This window comes from Schistocerca gregaria, chromosome 2 (genome assembly GCF_023897955.1).
Source record: "Schistocerca gregaria isolate iqSchGreg1 chromosome 2, iqSchGreg1.2, whole genome shotgun sequence".
Classification (NCBI taxonomy): Eukaryota; Metazoa; Arthropoda; class Insecta; order Orthoptera; family Acrididae; genus Schistocerca; species Schistocerca gregaria.
In genome coordinates this window covers 567,199,173-567,213,566 of record NC_064921.1, presented here as the reverse complement: position 1 = coordinate 567,213,566, position 14,394 = coordinate 567,199,173, and the positions used below count along the sequence as shown (strand labels likewise).

At 43.1% G+C, this 14,394-nt stretch overlaps 1 long non-coding RNA gene across 1 annotated transcript in view; it reads left to right on the top strand.

The window, feature by feature from the left end:
- Positions 1 to 14,149, top strand: part of LOC126332713 (uncharacterized) — a 60,217-nt gene extending 46,068 nt beyond the window's left edge. Inside the window, exons 2-3 of the long non-coding RNA XR_007563891.1 lie at positions 4,384 to 4,433; positions 14,094 to 14,149. This is a non-coding gene — a long non-coding RNA (uncharacterized LOC126332713). The remainder of the gene's footprint in view (positions 1 to 4,383; positions 4,434 to 14,093) is intronic.
- The last annotated feature ends 245 nt before the right edge of the window (positions 14,150 to 14,394 follow it).

Below are 14,394 nucleotides of genomic sequence, written 5' to 3'. Positions count from 1 at the left end.
ACAGATAACATTTGCAGTAATACAGGCTTTACAAAAGAATCGAAACAACAAATACATCAGTGTTACAAAAATTATGACATAAGTACATACATAAAGGATCAGAATAACTTTTGAAACATCAACTTCACACATGAGCATTAGAACAAAACAGAATAAATAATGTGTAAGCATCTTTACAAAGTAAATAACATGTTATTAATTCAAATTATATTTGAGGATAACAGTATTCCTGTGAATGTAGCTTAGTATTAGAAAAATTCTGCAACATAAGTCTTATCAGATAAACATATAAAGACAGGAAGAACATAAATACACAAGGGTACACAAACACATAGTGGGATAACACAAGGAAAGGGCAGGGTTTGTTTTACTGCAGTATTTTGCAAACAAAACTTTCTTTACTTCTCAGAGATCTCCCTTCGTTCTTCATTATCTCCAAAAAGTCCTATCTATACCTGCTTCCTGTACTGTTCTCATATAACCTCTCAGTGCATTTCTTCAAATTCATCGCAACTCATTCTCTTATATAGGCTACCCCCTCTTAAGCTAACTTAAATCTAATGAGCTCAGATGCTTAACTAAGGGACGAGGCAATGCAGCGGCACAAAACAATCAATACAAACAGCAATGACAAAAAAATGCAAGTAAGCACAGCGAGCAGCAATAAATGTAATAATTTATATCTAAACATGACAAAGCTGAAGCAGAAAAAATATTACAGTAAAAATGTTTAATACGTATGTCACATCTTAATACTAAAGTGATGCATCACGAGAACATACGCTAGCAGATAAGTTACCAAATCGTAAAAAAATTATTTTTGCAATTCCTGTGAAGGGAAATGTCTATTTGTGCTCTCTTTTCCAAGAAAGTGCATCATAAAATGATTCTTTACTGGGTCTGTAGACAGAAAATAGTGATATTAGGACATCTATTAAATTTTATTTTAACCAATGCTGCAGTGCAAATAGAAACTGGATATTAAACAAGATGAGCAATCTCTCAGCTAGAAAGACAATAGATATAAAATGTTTCTCATCATTTCATTTCAGTAAATGTCATAAATTAAGAGCTTCACAGTCTAATCATATGTTTTCTAGTTTGGGCGTGTCGTATTTGCGATGCTTTCTACAAAGGAATGTCAATAGCGAGGTTAATGGCCTCCTTTTTTCTCCACCTGTGCCTCTGAAAGGCACACACTAATGACTTTTTCTCAAGGCGGCTGGCACACCTGGCCGCTCGCAACGCATTACATCACGGTCACCTACCTTTCTTACCGAAATATTTACAACAGTTTCCGCTACAGTGACAGTCTCATGTAAAAATATTTTCACAGGTTGAGAATTTGCGTTACAAACGTGTAGAAAATAAAATCCTATAAATTTAATAGCGTCCAAAAAAATTTTTCGACAGCATTGTAATACATTCATGCATGTACACACATTTCATAACTCTTAAAGTACGATTCTCGGTTTTCACAAACCAGAGTCCCTAACCACCACTCATTATTCCTTACCTTATTACACATATACATATTCGTCGACACTTCTTCAATATCTCATCATAATAAATGTGTAGCACAATCAAATTCCTTATATAGCATCAGCTTATTGATCATAAACATACCATCATAAACCTCTGTCAAATTCTCAAAATCGTCGTAGCTTCCTCCAATAATTTCAAAACCTAAAAAAAAATTCTCTGCTCATGTCAAAAGTGTCATCTGCCTCAAACGTACTTTAAAAATCATGATCCCATACCAAATATGTCATTCAAAGCTCTCATAGTATCACAATGGTTCTGAAAAAATATGAACATTTCACAAAGTACAGACAAAATAGAATTTTATAAGTGTGAAATTATCCAGCTGTGTAACTGCGTAAACATGTGTCACTGACGTAATAAAAAAAAATGTTTGTCTCTCAGTTAAATGATCAGATAGCTGTGTAATTCTGTGTTAGAGAAATATGGTACCGATGTGTAAAGTTGTATAAGCAAATACCATATTAGCTAGGGCTCCTTGTGCTTGCCACACACATGGTACACAAAATAGGCGTGTACCCCCCTGAGGATACGTTTTTCACACGCCATTATTGTTACAATATTTCACACGACAACACAGAAAAACACGATTTGAAGAGCAAAATAAGAGAACACATTAACATAGCAAATAATATTTAGTTAATTGCAAGTGCAGCTGCGAAATACTTGGTGCAAATTTACATCCATGCCACAACTGTTTTACTGTACAACAATGAAAGACTACAACTACAAAGGAGATTCTCTCTATGATTATGCGCTAGCAATAAACAAAAGCTACAGTAATTACTCAAACTACAAGGAAAAAATCAGAAGATTCCAGTGAGGTATCCTGGCAGGGTCGCCATATGAAACGTCCCCTTGGAAAAATTTATACATGACTGTGCTTAAACTGACACAGAATTATTTTTTTTGCGCAACGCAATCTGACTTTCAGAACTCCCTACAAAAGGATGACCCTGACTAACATTAACCTATATGTTTCACAAATCACTTACCTTACAAAAATCTTCGTTGCTCGAACTACTGCAATACAGGGAGCGCCACTACTGCCAGCTAACTAAAAGATTCAAACTACGGAAGTCACTAACTACTGATAGGCACAGTTAGCAAATGAAAGATTTTAACAGAGAACAAACAATGTATTTACCTTAATAGTCATTATATATATATATATATATATATATATATATATATATATATATATATATATATATCAGTTCATGACACTAATTCTTACAAATTTCAAAACTCCGCCATCTCTCTCCCCACGTCCACCACTGCTGGCGGCTCACCTCCAACTGCGCAACGCTACGCGCTGTTAGCATCCAGCTGCCTCTGCCAGTGATTTTTATACAGAGCGCTAAGCGGCGTTACCAATAAGAAAACCTAAACAGCCTACTTACACTGTTAATGTGCTGTTTGAAGTGCTGGCGCCTGGTACGCTGATTACCGACCCATCAGTCTGCTGAGCGCGCTCAGCAAGATCATTGAGAAGGTAATACTTAAACGACTCACCAGGCACTGTATCACAAATGAAACCCTGAGACCGGAGCAATTCGTTTTCAGGAATCACCATTCAACAACACAACAACTCCTCCGCGTCGTTGAATACATAACACACGGATACCACACAAACAAGGCAACTGGGGCGGTGTTCCTGGACATCGAAAAGGCTTTCGATCGTCTATGGCACAACGGCCTAATACGCAAACTCAGTGACGCAGGCTTCCCCGAAGGGCTCGTACATCTCATACACTCATATCTCATGGACAGGAGTTTCAACACCGACGTGCAGGGCAAACAATCGACAAGACATGGTATACAGGCAGGAGTACCCCAAGGAAGTATCCTAGGGCCCTTACTGTTTAACCTCTACATTAACGACCTCCCAGCTACACGTAACACGACGGTAGCAATCTACGCGGATGACACTGCCATCCTCGCGCAAGATTGGAAGCCGTCTAACATTAATTCACGACTACAGATTGCACTCAGAACGGCGGAGCCTTGGCTGGTGAAATGGCGTGTTAGAGTAAACGTCGACAAGTGCGAGGCCGTTCTGTTCACTAGAAGACCGAAGCAACTGCGCAAACACCAGTACTGCAACCCAATATCACTACACACACGCTCAATACGTTTCCGCGAGAAGGTCAAATACCTCGGTGTCTGGCTGGACAGGAAACTACTCTGGGGGGACCACATCCAACACGTGACCAACAAAGCTAACGCGAGGCTCAAACAACTCTACCCTATGCTAAACAGGCGTAGCACACTGAACAGGAGCGTGTCTAGGTCCATGTACATGACACTTATTAGACCCCTGATGACGTACGCAGCCCCTGTCTGGGGATACTCTGCGCCAACTCGCCTGCGCCGTCTGCAGCTCATACAGAACAAAGTACTCAAAATCATAAGCAACGCTCCACGCTACACACGCATCGCGGACCTTCACCGGGAATACCGGCTAGATACCATCTTGCAGGTATTCCAAAAACTCTCCACACGACTGTACAATAACACGAGACACTCGAGCAACCCGTTTATTCTTTCTCTGGGTAACTACGACCACAACCATAGATGGAAGCATAACAGACCAAAGACATTACTGGCTAGGAACTAAACATCTATGGTCCATAGAACGCTAACACGACAGTACTGGCGAGCCCCTGCTACACAGTTTTTACTGGGAACCCAGATGCGCAACCAGCCGAAAATCAGGCAACCGCAGGGAAACCGTACTGTACACAGCACGCAAACCAGCCACACACACCCCCTACACCGTCTGTGAGCTGATCTATGACCGATCACCCACTAATGTACAACGACCTTGAACTATTACAGGGACGCAGCAACCGCAGCAAGAGCCGCAACAAGCTCCAACAACAACAAAGGTAACGATGCACGATACCTCGAACTAACATAACCACAACCTGCATGCACTGTCGCAGATAGCAAGCCGCTACTGCCCTTACTACTCGTCCTACTGTCACAGAGGTTTTTTTCCCTTGGCTCTTGCCTTGGCACTTTTTTTCCTCTGCCCTTACAACCACTTCTATCCCTGATGGACCATGTTAATGAGTAATCCTACCCAGACGCATGGACACACAGCCCGCACACTGTGAGCCTGATTCAAAAAACTAACATGTTTACGGAGGTGACAGTAGAACTTTTGGTTTGGTCACCACGTTGGTGTGGGCGTGGATGGGCCCCATCCTTATTTTTTTTTAAAAAAAAGACTTTCGCACTAGCATCTATCTTCTGCATCATACGCTCCAAGAATCCAGCGATACCTGAACCGTCAACCGCCAAGTCTCCCCTTTCCTACTGATAACTACTGTCGTGACGTGTAGATGATCCCCTTCTCATTCTTTCGTCTCCTGTCGAGCAAGGTCTAAGCCCTGCTCGGTACGACAGTGTCGGACTATTCCGTTCCGATCCTCCTGTATGTAACCTATTCATGCTTCTCGTGGGCGACGTTTGCCCCCGCGATGACACAGTGCCGAACTCGTGCGTGAGAATCACCAGTTCAATGGGCCTGATTGTACCTCTTGGACTCGCCAATGGCCCACCAATCACTGCATCATGCTCCATGTTGTCCGGTGTCAACATGCGCTCTGTTCGTTCCCGAAAATAGCTGTTTTCTCTTTCGAATACCGCTGCCGCTAACTCGTGTAAGCTGTCGTTGCTTCCTCTCATGACTGCCATTTGGTCAACCCCTGTTGCGCCCTGAACTGTCTCTATCAAGCGCGCATTAGCCCTCTTAATCATCTATGTTTCTTTACCCACTAACGTTATACACTAACAAAACTTTACACATAAAATACACTTTATAATTATTAACTCCCAATATCTCTACAATATTCACAAACAGGTTACCCAACAAATCCTACGACTCTTCCCGATCTCTGCGGATCCTATTCCTAAACAATTAATCTCATTATTTCCCTAATCGTCACCTAGGTGACGATTAGTTTCGCTTTAGGAAAAGTCAAGGCACGAGAGAGGCAATTCTGATGTTACGGCTAATAATGGAAGCAAGGCTAAAGAAAAATCAAGACACCTTCATAGGATTTGTCGACCTGGAAAAAGCGTTCGACATTATAAAATGGTGCAAGCTGTTCGAGATTCTGAAAAAAGAAGGGGTAAGCTATAGGGAGAGACGGGTCATATACAATATGTATAACACCCAAGAGGGAATAATAAGAGTGGACGATCAAGAACGATGTGCTCGTATTAAGAAGGGTGTAAGACAAGGCTGTAGGCCTTTCGCCAATACTCTTCAATCTGTACATCGAGGAAGCAATGATGGAAATAAAAGAAAGGTTCAGGAGTGGAATTAAAATACAAGGTGAAAGGATATCAATGATACGATTCGCTGATGACATTGCTATCCTGAGTGAAAGTGAAGAAATGATCTGCTTAACGGAATGAACAGTCTAATGAGTACACAGTATGGTTTTAGAGTAAATCGAAGAAAGACGAAGGTAATGAGAAGTAGTAGAAATGAGAACAGCGAGAAACTTAACATCAGGATTGATGGTCACGAAGTCAATGAAGTTAAGGAATTCTGCTACCTAGGCAGTAAAATAACCAATGACGGACGGAGCAAGGAGGACATCAAAAGCAGACTCGCTATGGCAAAAAAGGCATTTCTGGCCAAGAGAAGTCTACTAATACGAAATACCTTCCTTAATTTGAGGAAGAAATATCTGAAGATGTACGTCTGGAGTACAGCATTGTATGCTAGTGAAACATGGACTGTGGGAAAACCGGAACAGAAGAGAATCGAAGCATTTGAGATGTAGTGCTATAGACGAATGTTGAAAATTAAGTGGACTGATGAAGTAAGGAATGAGGAGGTTCTACGCAGAATCGGAGAGGAAAGGAATATGTGGAAAACACTGATAAGGAGAAGGGACAAGATGATAGGACATCTGCTTAAACATGAGGGAATGACTTCCATGGTACTAGAGGGAGCTGTAGAGGGCAAAAACTGTAGAGGAAGACAGAGATTGGAATACGTCAAGCAAATAGTTGAGGAAGAAGGTTGCAAGTGCTACTCTGAGATGAAGAGGTTAGCACAGGAAAGGAATTCGTGGAGGGCCGCATCATACCAGTCGGTAGAATGCTGACAAAAAAAATTCCCTAATCCAAAATATTTGTTCAATCTGTGACAAAACACAGAACACGAAAAACACAGTAATCCCAACAACAACAGATTAACGACGCGCCAGCAATACATAGAAACAATGAAACAAATACACATCATAAATACACAAATACAAATATAAATAATTTAGCGAGCACAGATTACTGATCAGAAGATTACAGCGGTCTACACATGCTAGGCAGGGTGAGCTACGTGGAAGGGGTTTCTTTCAATAAAATGCTGATTAGGGACCCTAGGCAGGTCAGCCAAATGTCGGGGGTTTTAACAAGAATGCTTTTACTTGTTCACTTTGCCTACTGGATCGGATCGCTTGCTCTGGCTGAAGGCCTGTTATGAGACCCAACCTGTTAATTAAAACTGCCTCTTTACTAATTTTGATTAATAGTTAATAATTAAATAGTGTTCAGGGAACTGATCACTGCTAAACAAACAAGGACAGCATTGAACACATTTATTTAACAATAATCTTCCTAACATCAAGGTGAACAAAGGCATACCTAGTAATGGCAATGGCCCGAACATTCCATAACTAATTCGTAAGGTCGGATAGCGCATCTGTACTTGATATTTTCTACTCTCTCGCCTTGTAAGACGGCACAAACTCCCATTCAAAATTCTGCTTTCTTTCCAATCGTGTCGCACTCGTTAAGACGGGAGTCACCAGCCCAAAGGTGGAATCCAGTAACGTCTTTAATAAAGTGTGGCTCAAGGAAATTGCTCTGCTCCTGTCTGCTTCCTGTAAGACAGTATTCCCAACCGTAACTAGCGGAATCAGCCTGTCTCTAACAGTAAAACAGGGCAGTACCCCTACCTGAATTCTAGTTTCAGCTGCAGCTGGCAGACTTATTCAAAGTTCTACACAGCACACTGAAAATAATTTACTTTTCTACAGTAGAGCCGAAAGCACGACGTCCGCTCGTTACAGGAGTTAAGACGCTTCTCTCGATAACAGCTCCAAAAGTTTCGTTCTGCAAAAATCAGCACACCCACTCTATTTCTCGAGCTGGACAATCCCGTGGCTCTAGACCAGCGCAGTTTGCTCCCACTATTATTTCCTGGCTTCTTCCAGCGAATTAAAACATTCTGCTCCTTACTGCACCCAGAATGTTCTGGAACAAACTGAAACTTCTTTCAAAATTTAATCCACCAATCGTGTCTCTCTATTCGCCCTCGTGCGGGAAAAGGTCATTGCACCAGCTTAACCGCGTTTCTTAGAAAGTCCCACAAAACGTTAAGATTCGTGGGAAGACTCCCTTAGGCGCCAGCTCATCTCGACATAGTGGCGTTGGCGTAACGTCCAGTGCCAACGAGGCGCCGTTCCTCGAAGCCCTGCCTGTGTTGTCCGCGCGTCTCCCCCAGTGGGACGCTTTCGCATGCCGACTCGTAATGGCCGGTTGTAAACTTCCGCACCCCTCTGCCCTGCCATGAGCAGTGCCGCTCGTCCGCTCCAGCCAAACTCCGTGAAAATATTACCTGAACCCCGACTTCATGCAACATGCGAATTTCTTGAAGTTAATACCCCTCTTATGCCATCTGATACTCCCTATATTAGTTTCAATAGGCTGATTGTCTGATAAATAACATTATAACCGATATCTAACTCGTCTTTGCAACAATTATTATATTACAGTAAAGTGCAAAAAACTGCTACCTTACAGTACCACAGTGCCCTCTGTGGTTAGCCGCTACGATTTCCCACCCATCCCTTTCCTTTCCTCTCTCTTCCTACATTTCACATTTGCAAATTTGGTAATCACTTCAGCGTAGTGCCGACAGCGTTCACTTGTACCTCTCTTTTCTTACCGGTGCCCCTGTCAAGGTAATATCAACGTATAATTTAATTTTTTGGGTAGTAACGTGTGCCAATAAGAATCCACAATAGACAGTCTATCAAATTTCAGGGATGCAGCCATGCAAATAAAATTTCTTTCACCTATATTTCGGCCGCGTATCGTCCGGCCATCCTCAGAGTGAGTCGTGAACGGAGTTTCAGTTTGTTCCAGAACATTCTAGGTGCAGTAAGGAGCAGAATGTTTAAATTGGCTGGACGAAGCCAGGAAATAATAGTGGGAGCCAACTGTGCTGGTCTAGAGCCACAGGATTGGCCAGATTAAAAATAGCGTGGGGGTGCAGATTTTTGCAGAACGAAGCTTTTGGAGCTGTTATCGAGAGAAGCGTCTTAGCTCCTCTAGCGAGCGGACGTCGTGCTTTCGCCCTGCTGTAGGAGAGTAAATTCTTTTCAGTGTACTGTGCAGAACTTTGAGTAAGTCTGCCAGCTGCAGCTGAAACTAGTATTCAGTTAGGGGTACTGCCCTGTTTTACTGTTAGAGACAGGCTGATTCCGCTAATTACGGTTGGGAATACTGTCTCACAGGAAGCAGACAGGAGCAGAGCAATTTCCTTGAGCCACACTTTATTAGAGACGTTACTGTATTCCACGTTTGGGCTGGTGACTCCCGTCTTAACGAGTGCGAGACGATTGGAAAGAAAGCGAATTAGCTTTTGCATAGGAGTTTACGAACAGGAAGTCTGTTCGCGAAAATAAATACATTTTGTTGCAATTGAGGCTCCTCGACGACGCAGACGCCATGGGCAGCTTGCTGACCTGTCCACGACGCGGCATTTGGTCACGTGATGCTCAGCGTCGGCATTTAATCCGATATTAAGCACGCCTGTGATTACCAGAGCTCAGTTTTCCAGCCACGCTCTGACAGAAAATTAGGTAATTGAAGTAGGTTTGTCTGACGTATTTCGCGCCGTCTGACAAGGTGAGAGAGTAGAAAATATCAAGTACAGATGCGCTATCCGACCTTACGAGTTATTTCTGGAATTTACGGGCCATTGCCATTACTAGCTTAATTTTATCAATTATTAAGGTATGTCTTTGTTCACCTTGATGTTAGGAAGATTATTGTTAAATAAATGTGTTCAATGCTGTCCTTGTTTGTTTGGCATTGATCAGTTCCCTGAACACTATTTAATTATTAAATACTAATCAAAATTAGTAAAAGGGCAGTTTTAATTAACAGGTTGGGTCTCATAACAGGCCTTCAGCCAGAGCCAGCGACCCGATCCAGTAGGCAAAGGGAAGAAGTAAAAGCATTCTTGTTAAAAACCCCGACATTTGGCTGACCTGCCTAGGGTCCCTAATCAGCATTTTATTGAAAGAAACCCCTTCCACGTAGCTCACCCTGCCTAGGATGTGTAGACCGCTGTCGCCGGCCGCGGTGGTCTCGCGGTTCTAGGCGCGCAGTCCGGAACCGTGCGACTGCTACGGTCGCAGGTTCGAATCCTGCCTCGGGCATGGATGTGTGTGATGTCTTTAGGTTAGTTAGGTTTAAGTAGTTCTAAGTTCTAGGGGACTAATGACCACAGCAGTTGAGTCCCATAGTGCTCAGAGCCATTTGAACCATTTTTTGTAGACCGCTGTAATCTTCTGATCAGTAATCTGTGCGCGCTAAATTATTTATATTTCTATTTGTGTATTTATGAGGTGTATTTGTTTCATTGTTTCTATGTATTGCTGGCGCGTCGTTAATTTGTTGTTGTTGGGATTACTGTGTTTTGCGTGTTCTGTGTTTTGCCACAGATTGAACAAATATTTTGGATTAGGGAAATAATGAGATTAATTGTTTAGGAATAGAATCCGCAGAGATCGGGAAGATTTGTGGGATTTGTTGGATAACCTGTTTGTGAATATTGTAGAGATATTGGGAGTTAATGATTATAATGTGTATTTTGTGTGTAAAGTTTTATTAGTGTATAACGTTAGTGGGTAAGGAAACACAGATGATTAAGAGGGCTAAGGCGCCCTTGATAGAGACAGTTCAGGGCGCAACAAGGGTTGACAGAATGGCAGTCATGAGAGGAAGCAACGACAGCTTACACGAGTTAGCGACAGCTACATTCGAAAGAGGAAACAGCTATTTTCGGGAACGAACAGAGCGCATGGCGTCATCGGACAACATGGAGCATGATGCTGTGATTGGTGGACCATTGGCGAGTCCAAGAGGTGCAATCAGGCCCATTGAACTGGTGATTCTCACGCACGAGTTCGGCACTGTGTCACCGCGGGGGCAAACGTCGCCCACGAGAAGCATGAACGGGTTACGTACAGGAGGAACGGAAGAGTCCGACACTGTCGTACCGAGCAGGGCGTAGACTTTACTCGACAGGAGACGAAAGAATGAGAAGGGGATCATCTACAAGTCTAGGCAGTAGTTATCGTGCGGAAAGGGGAGGATTGGCGGTTGACGGTTCAGGTATCGCTGGATTCTTGGAGAGTATGATGCAGAAGATAGATGCTAGTGCGAAAGAGATGCAGGAAAGAATTGAAACGTGTAGAAAGGAGACGTAAGCTAGTCTGGAAAGAAACAGTGAAGAAACACAGAACAGCATACAGGAGTGTAGAAAGGAAACCCGGGCGCAGCTTGCCATCATAAAGTGGTTCAAGTGGCTCTGAGCGCTATGTGACTTAACTTCTGAGTTCATCAGTCGAATAGAACTTAGAACTAATTAAACCTAACTAACCTAAGGACATCACACACATCCATGCTCAAGGTAGGATTCGAACCTGTGACCGTAGCGGTCACGCGCTCCTAGACTGAAGCGCCTAGAACCGCACGGCCACAACGGCCGGCCGCCATCATAAAGCGTGAAACTTGCGGTGTGTAGGCTGAAGTAAAAGCGTTGCGCGAGGAGTTAGAGCTAGAGATAGCCGAAGCGAAAGAACCGCCAATGAGGCGAAATTAATTGCGCAGAGAGCCAAGAGAATAGCGAAAGAAACGAAGGAGGTCACAGAGAACTTGACCAAGGTCGGGAAAACGATTATAAATAAGCTGTAGACACGAGTGAAAAATATTGAACACACCGTGTCGAGCAGGAAGGAGGAAGCCGTAGAGGCACCACTGATGGCAGAATTTGCCGAATTTAAACGACAAATCGAGAGCAGGGTAGAGACACTGTCAGTCGGTAGAACTTCTACAAATACAGGGCAAACTGGAGCCGATATTCAGACGGTATCCACGGAAGAGGTAACCTCGAAAGTACGGCAACGGGACACGGTATCTGTCACAGGAGCTGTGAAACGACGTGATAATGAAGCATGCATGCTGGAAACCAGACCGTTAGAACGCCAGGGCAGCTATGAACCGAGAGTCATACGTACGGAGGTACCGCGTGTAATAAGTGATTTGCCGGAGGCAGAGTTCAGTAGCAGAACAACTGGCCCAAGCAGTTGCTACCCGCTTAGGCGATCCACCTCGCACTTGCAAGAGCCACAGGATAACCAGGAGGCGCACACGGAGGTAGTATATGAAAACATCGAAACGCCACCGTAGAAAGATGAAACTAGGCAGATTGATTCTAAACACATTCTGTCGGTACGCAAGTTCCAGCACTATAAGGATGATAAAAATACGTTACATCCAAAAACGTTCATTGGACAGTTTGGTCTTACGCTATCACCACAGTGGCCGTTAATGTACAAACTTGGAAGGTGCAGCAGCGGAAAGTATGCGTAGTATTGCTAAAGGTTGCAGAACGTACCAAGAGTTTCGCGACGCATTTATGAGCAGATATTAGTCAAAGGAGACCCAAGACAGAATTAAACAGGAAATCCTTATGACACACGACTTCGAGAGCTCAGGTTTCCGAAGTGTTGTGAAATTATTTGCGACCATGCTGAAAAAGAATCAGTATCTGGACGAATCGTGCAGCCATGGGGAGATTATACGCGTATGCTGTGTGAAGTTGCCACTTACATATCAGCAGACGCTAGCTGGCAGATGCGCAAATGACGTAGAAGCATTTAAGGGCATTCATAGGGATCTGGAGTTTGCCTATAACGAGCAGCAGATGCGTGAGAAGAAGAAGCAAAGGGAACCGCATGAAGAAGTCCAAGACACGAATATAGAGAGAAACGGAAACCAGATGAGGAATAACTATGCCGGTAACGGTAAGAATTGGGGAAACATCCCACAGTGGCCGTGATAACAGACGACAAAATTTTCCGCCACAGGAACGTAGGTGGAACCAGTAGTGAAGACCACAATCCAGAACCTGCACAAATAATCGAAATACGTCCGGCGAACCCTGGCCGTTCGCGAACTGCGCAAAACAGACAAGAATGACTAGGGCGGCACACTCGGCAGCGGAAGAACGCGGCCGGGAACAAAGTAGTGTATAATTAGATTAGATTTTTGTGATTTGTTGGCGATGTATATTTGTATGAATATAGGCAGTGTTTTATTTGTGTTTTGTGATATTTGTTTTATGTTGTGTGTATTTGTTTTGCTATTTTTCATGTGGTTGTCTTATTTTGGTATGGATTCTGTCCATTTTATGTGTTTCATGTTAAATTTTGTTGTATGGAGCCCACTGGGTCGCTTAGTATAGAAAATTTGCTTCAGCTATCACACGAACAATATTTAGAAGTGTTAGATTAATTATAGAAGGGGTTATCTTATGTAGATAGCTTCCTATACAAAATTTTATGGCAAGGCTATTGGACAGAAGAACTTTCAGGACAAAATCTGGATCTGTGGTGGATGGATGTGGGGTGTGTTGAGTGTGTTGTGATGTGGTAGGTGGACATTGCGTCCCACCGAATGTGTTGCGTTTCTTGAGACGAGTGCAGGGTGTGATGTCCGACGCGGTAGTTTTCAGGACCGACCCGTTGCGTTATTAGCGTATGGCGATAGTGGGTGTTTCGCGTGATAATTATGAGGTGGTCTGCCCGACGCAGTAGTGTTCGAGATGCACCTGTTTTCTCAATTCTGTTGCTAGTGTGAGTACGGTGATCAAAAGGATTAACCGTTGGCCAGTCAATCGCAATTAGGCGATAGGGACGCACCAAACGTGGATAATTCGTAGTGGGAGCGATGATGATGTTTTGTGAAAAGGCGAGTTTTGAGCCGTCGTAGAAAGACGTAAATCAGATGGTTGGTCGCACGCAACAGCGTGATCGAGAGACCTTATTGATGATTGGCGCCGTAGGAGTGTTGTAGAGACGTATTAGCGACGCTAGCCGAGTCTGGGGTTAACTATTTGAGTTAAGCAGAGACGCTAAAACAACACGCCATTCAGTTTAAAGGAAGATAATGAAGTTCGCCACAAGAGATAGATGCTCTGAAGTCCAGCCATGAATCTTGACCACTATCACTGATTTTTACTTGCTGTAACGTGCAAAACTGACTCTTGTTGTTTTCAACAGATAAGCATGACGTTGAATTGAGCCTACCGTTACAGACAGAAGCAGACTTGGAGCGGAAGACCAATGCCATAACCAGTGAAACAAGCACTACATCAAAGGGGTATCGGAGAAATTCGGAGTTACAGTAACCTACAATAATGTGCAACAAATGTTTTTAATTGTTCACAGATAATAGCAGCAACTGAGCGACGCCAGGGAAAGGAGTTTACTATAAAAGGTCACGGTATGTAGTAGTAGTATGTTGACGTCAACTGTAGAAAGTAGAAATAGAGAAATTAGTAGTTAGAGACCATGTGGTGATGGGACGACTAAATTAATAAACGTTTATTTTTTCCACAGAAAAATACCATCATGCTTGTTTTTATAGTTTTGTTTTGAAAATTTTGTTTTAAGAAATGTCTTTCTGTAAAATAGTTGTAATGTATTGTACGTGATGATGTAAGAGGAAGTGGCTTAGGCAATAAGTAAT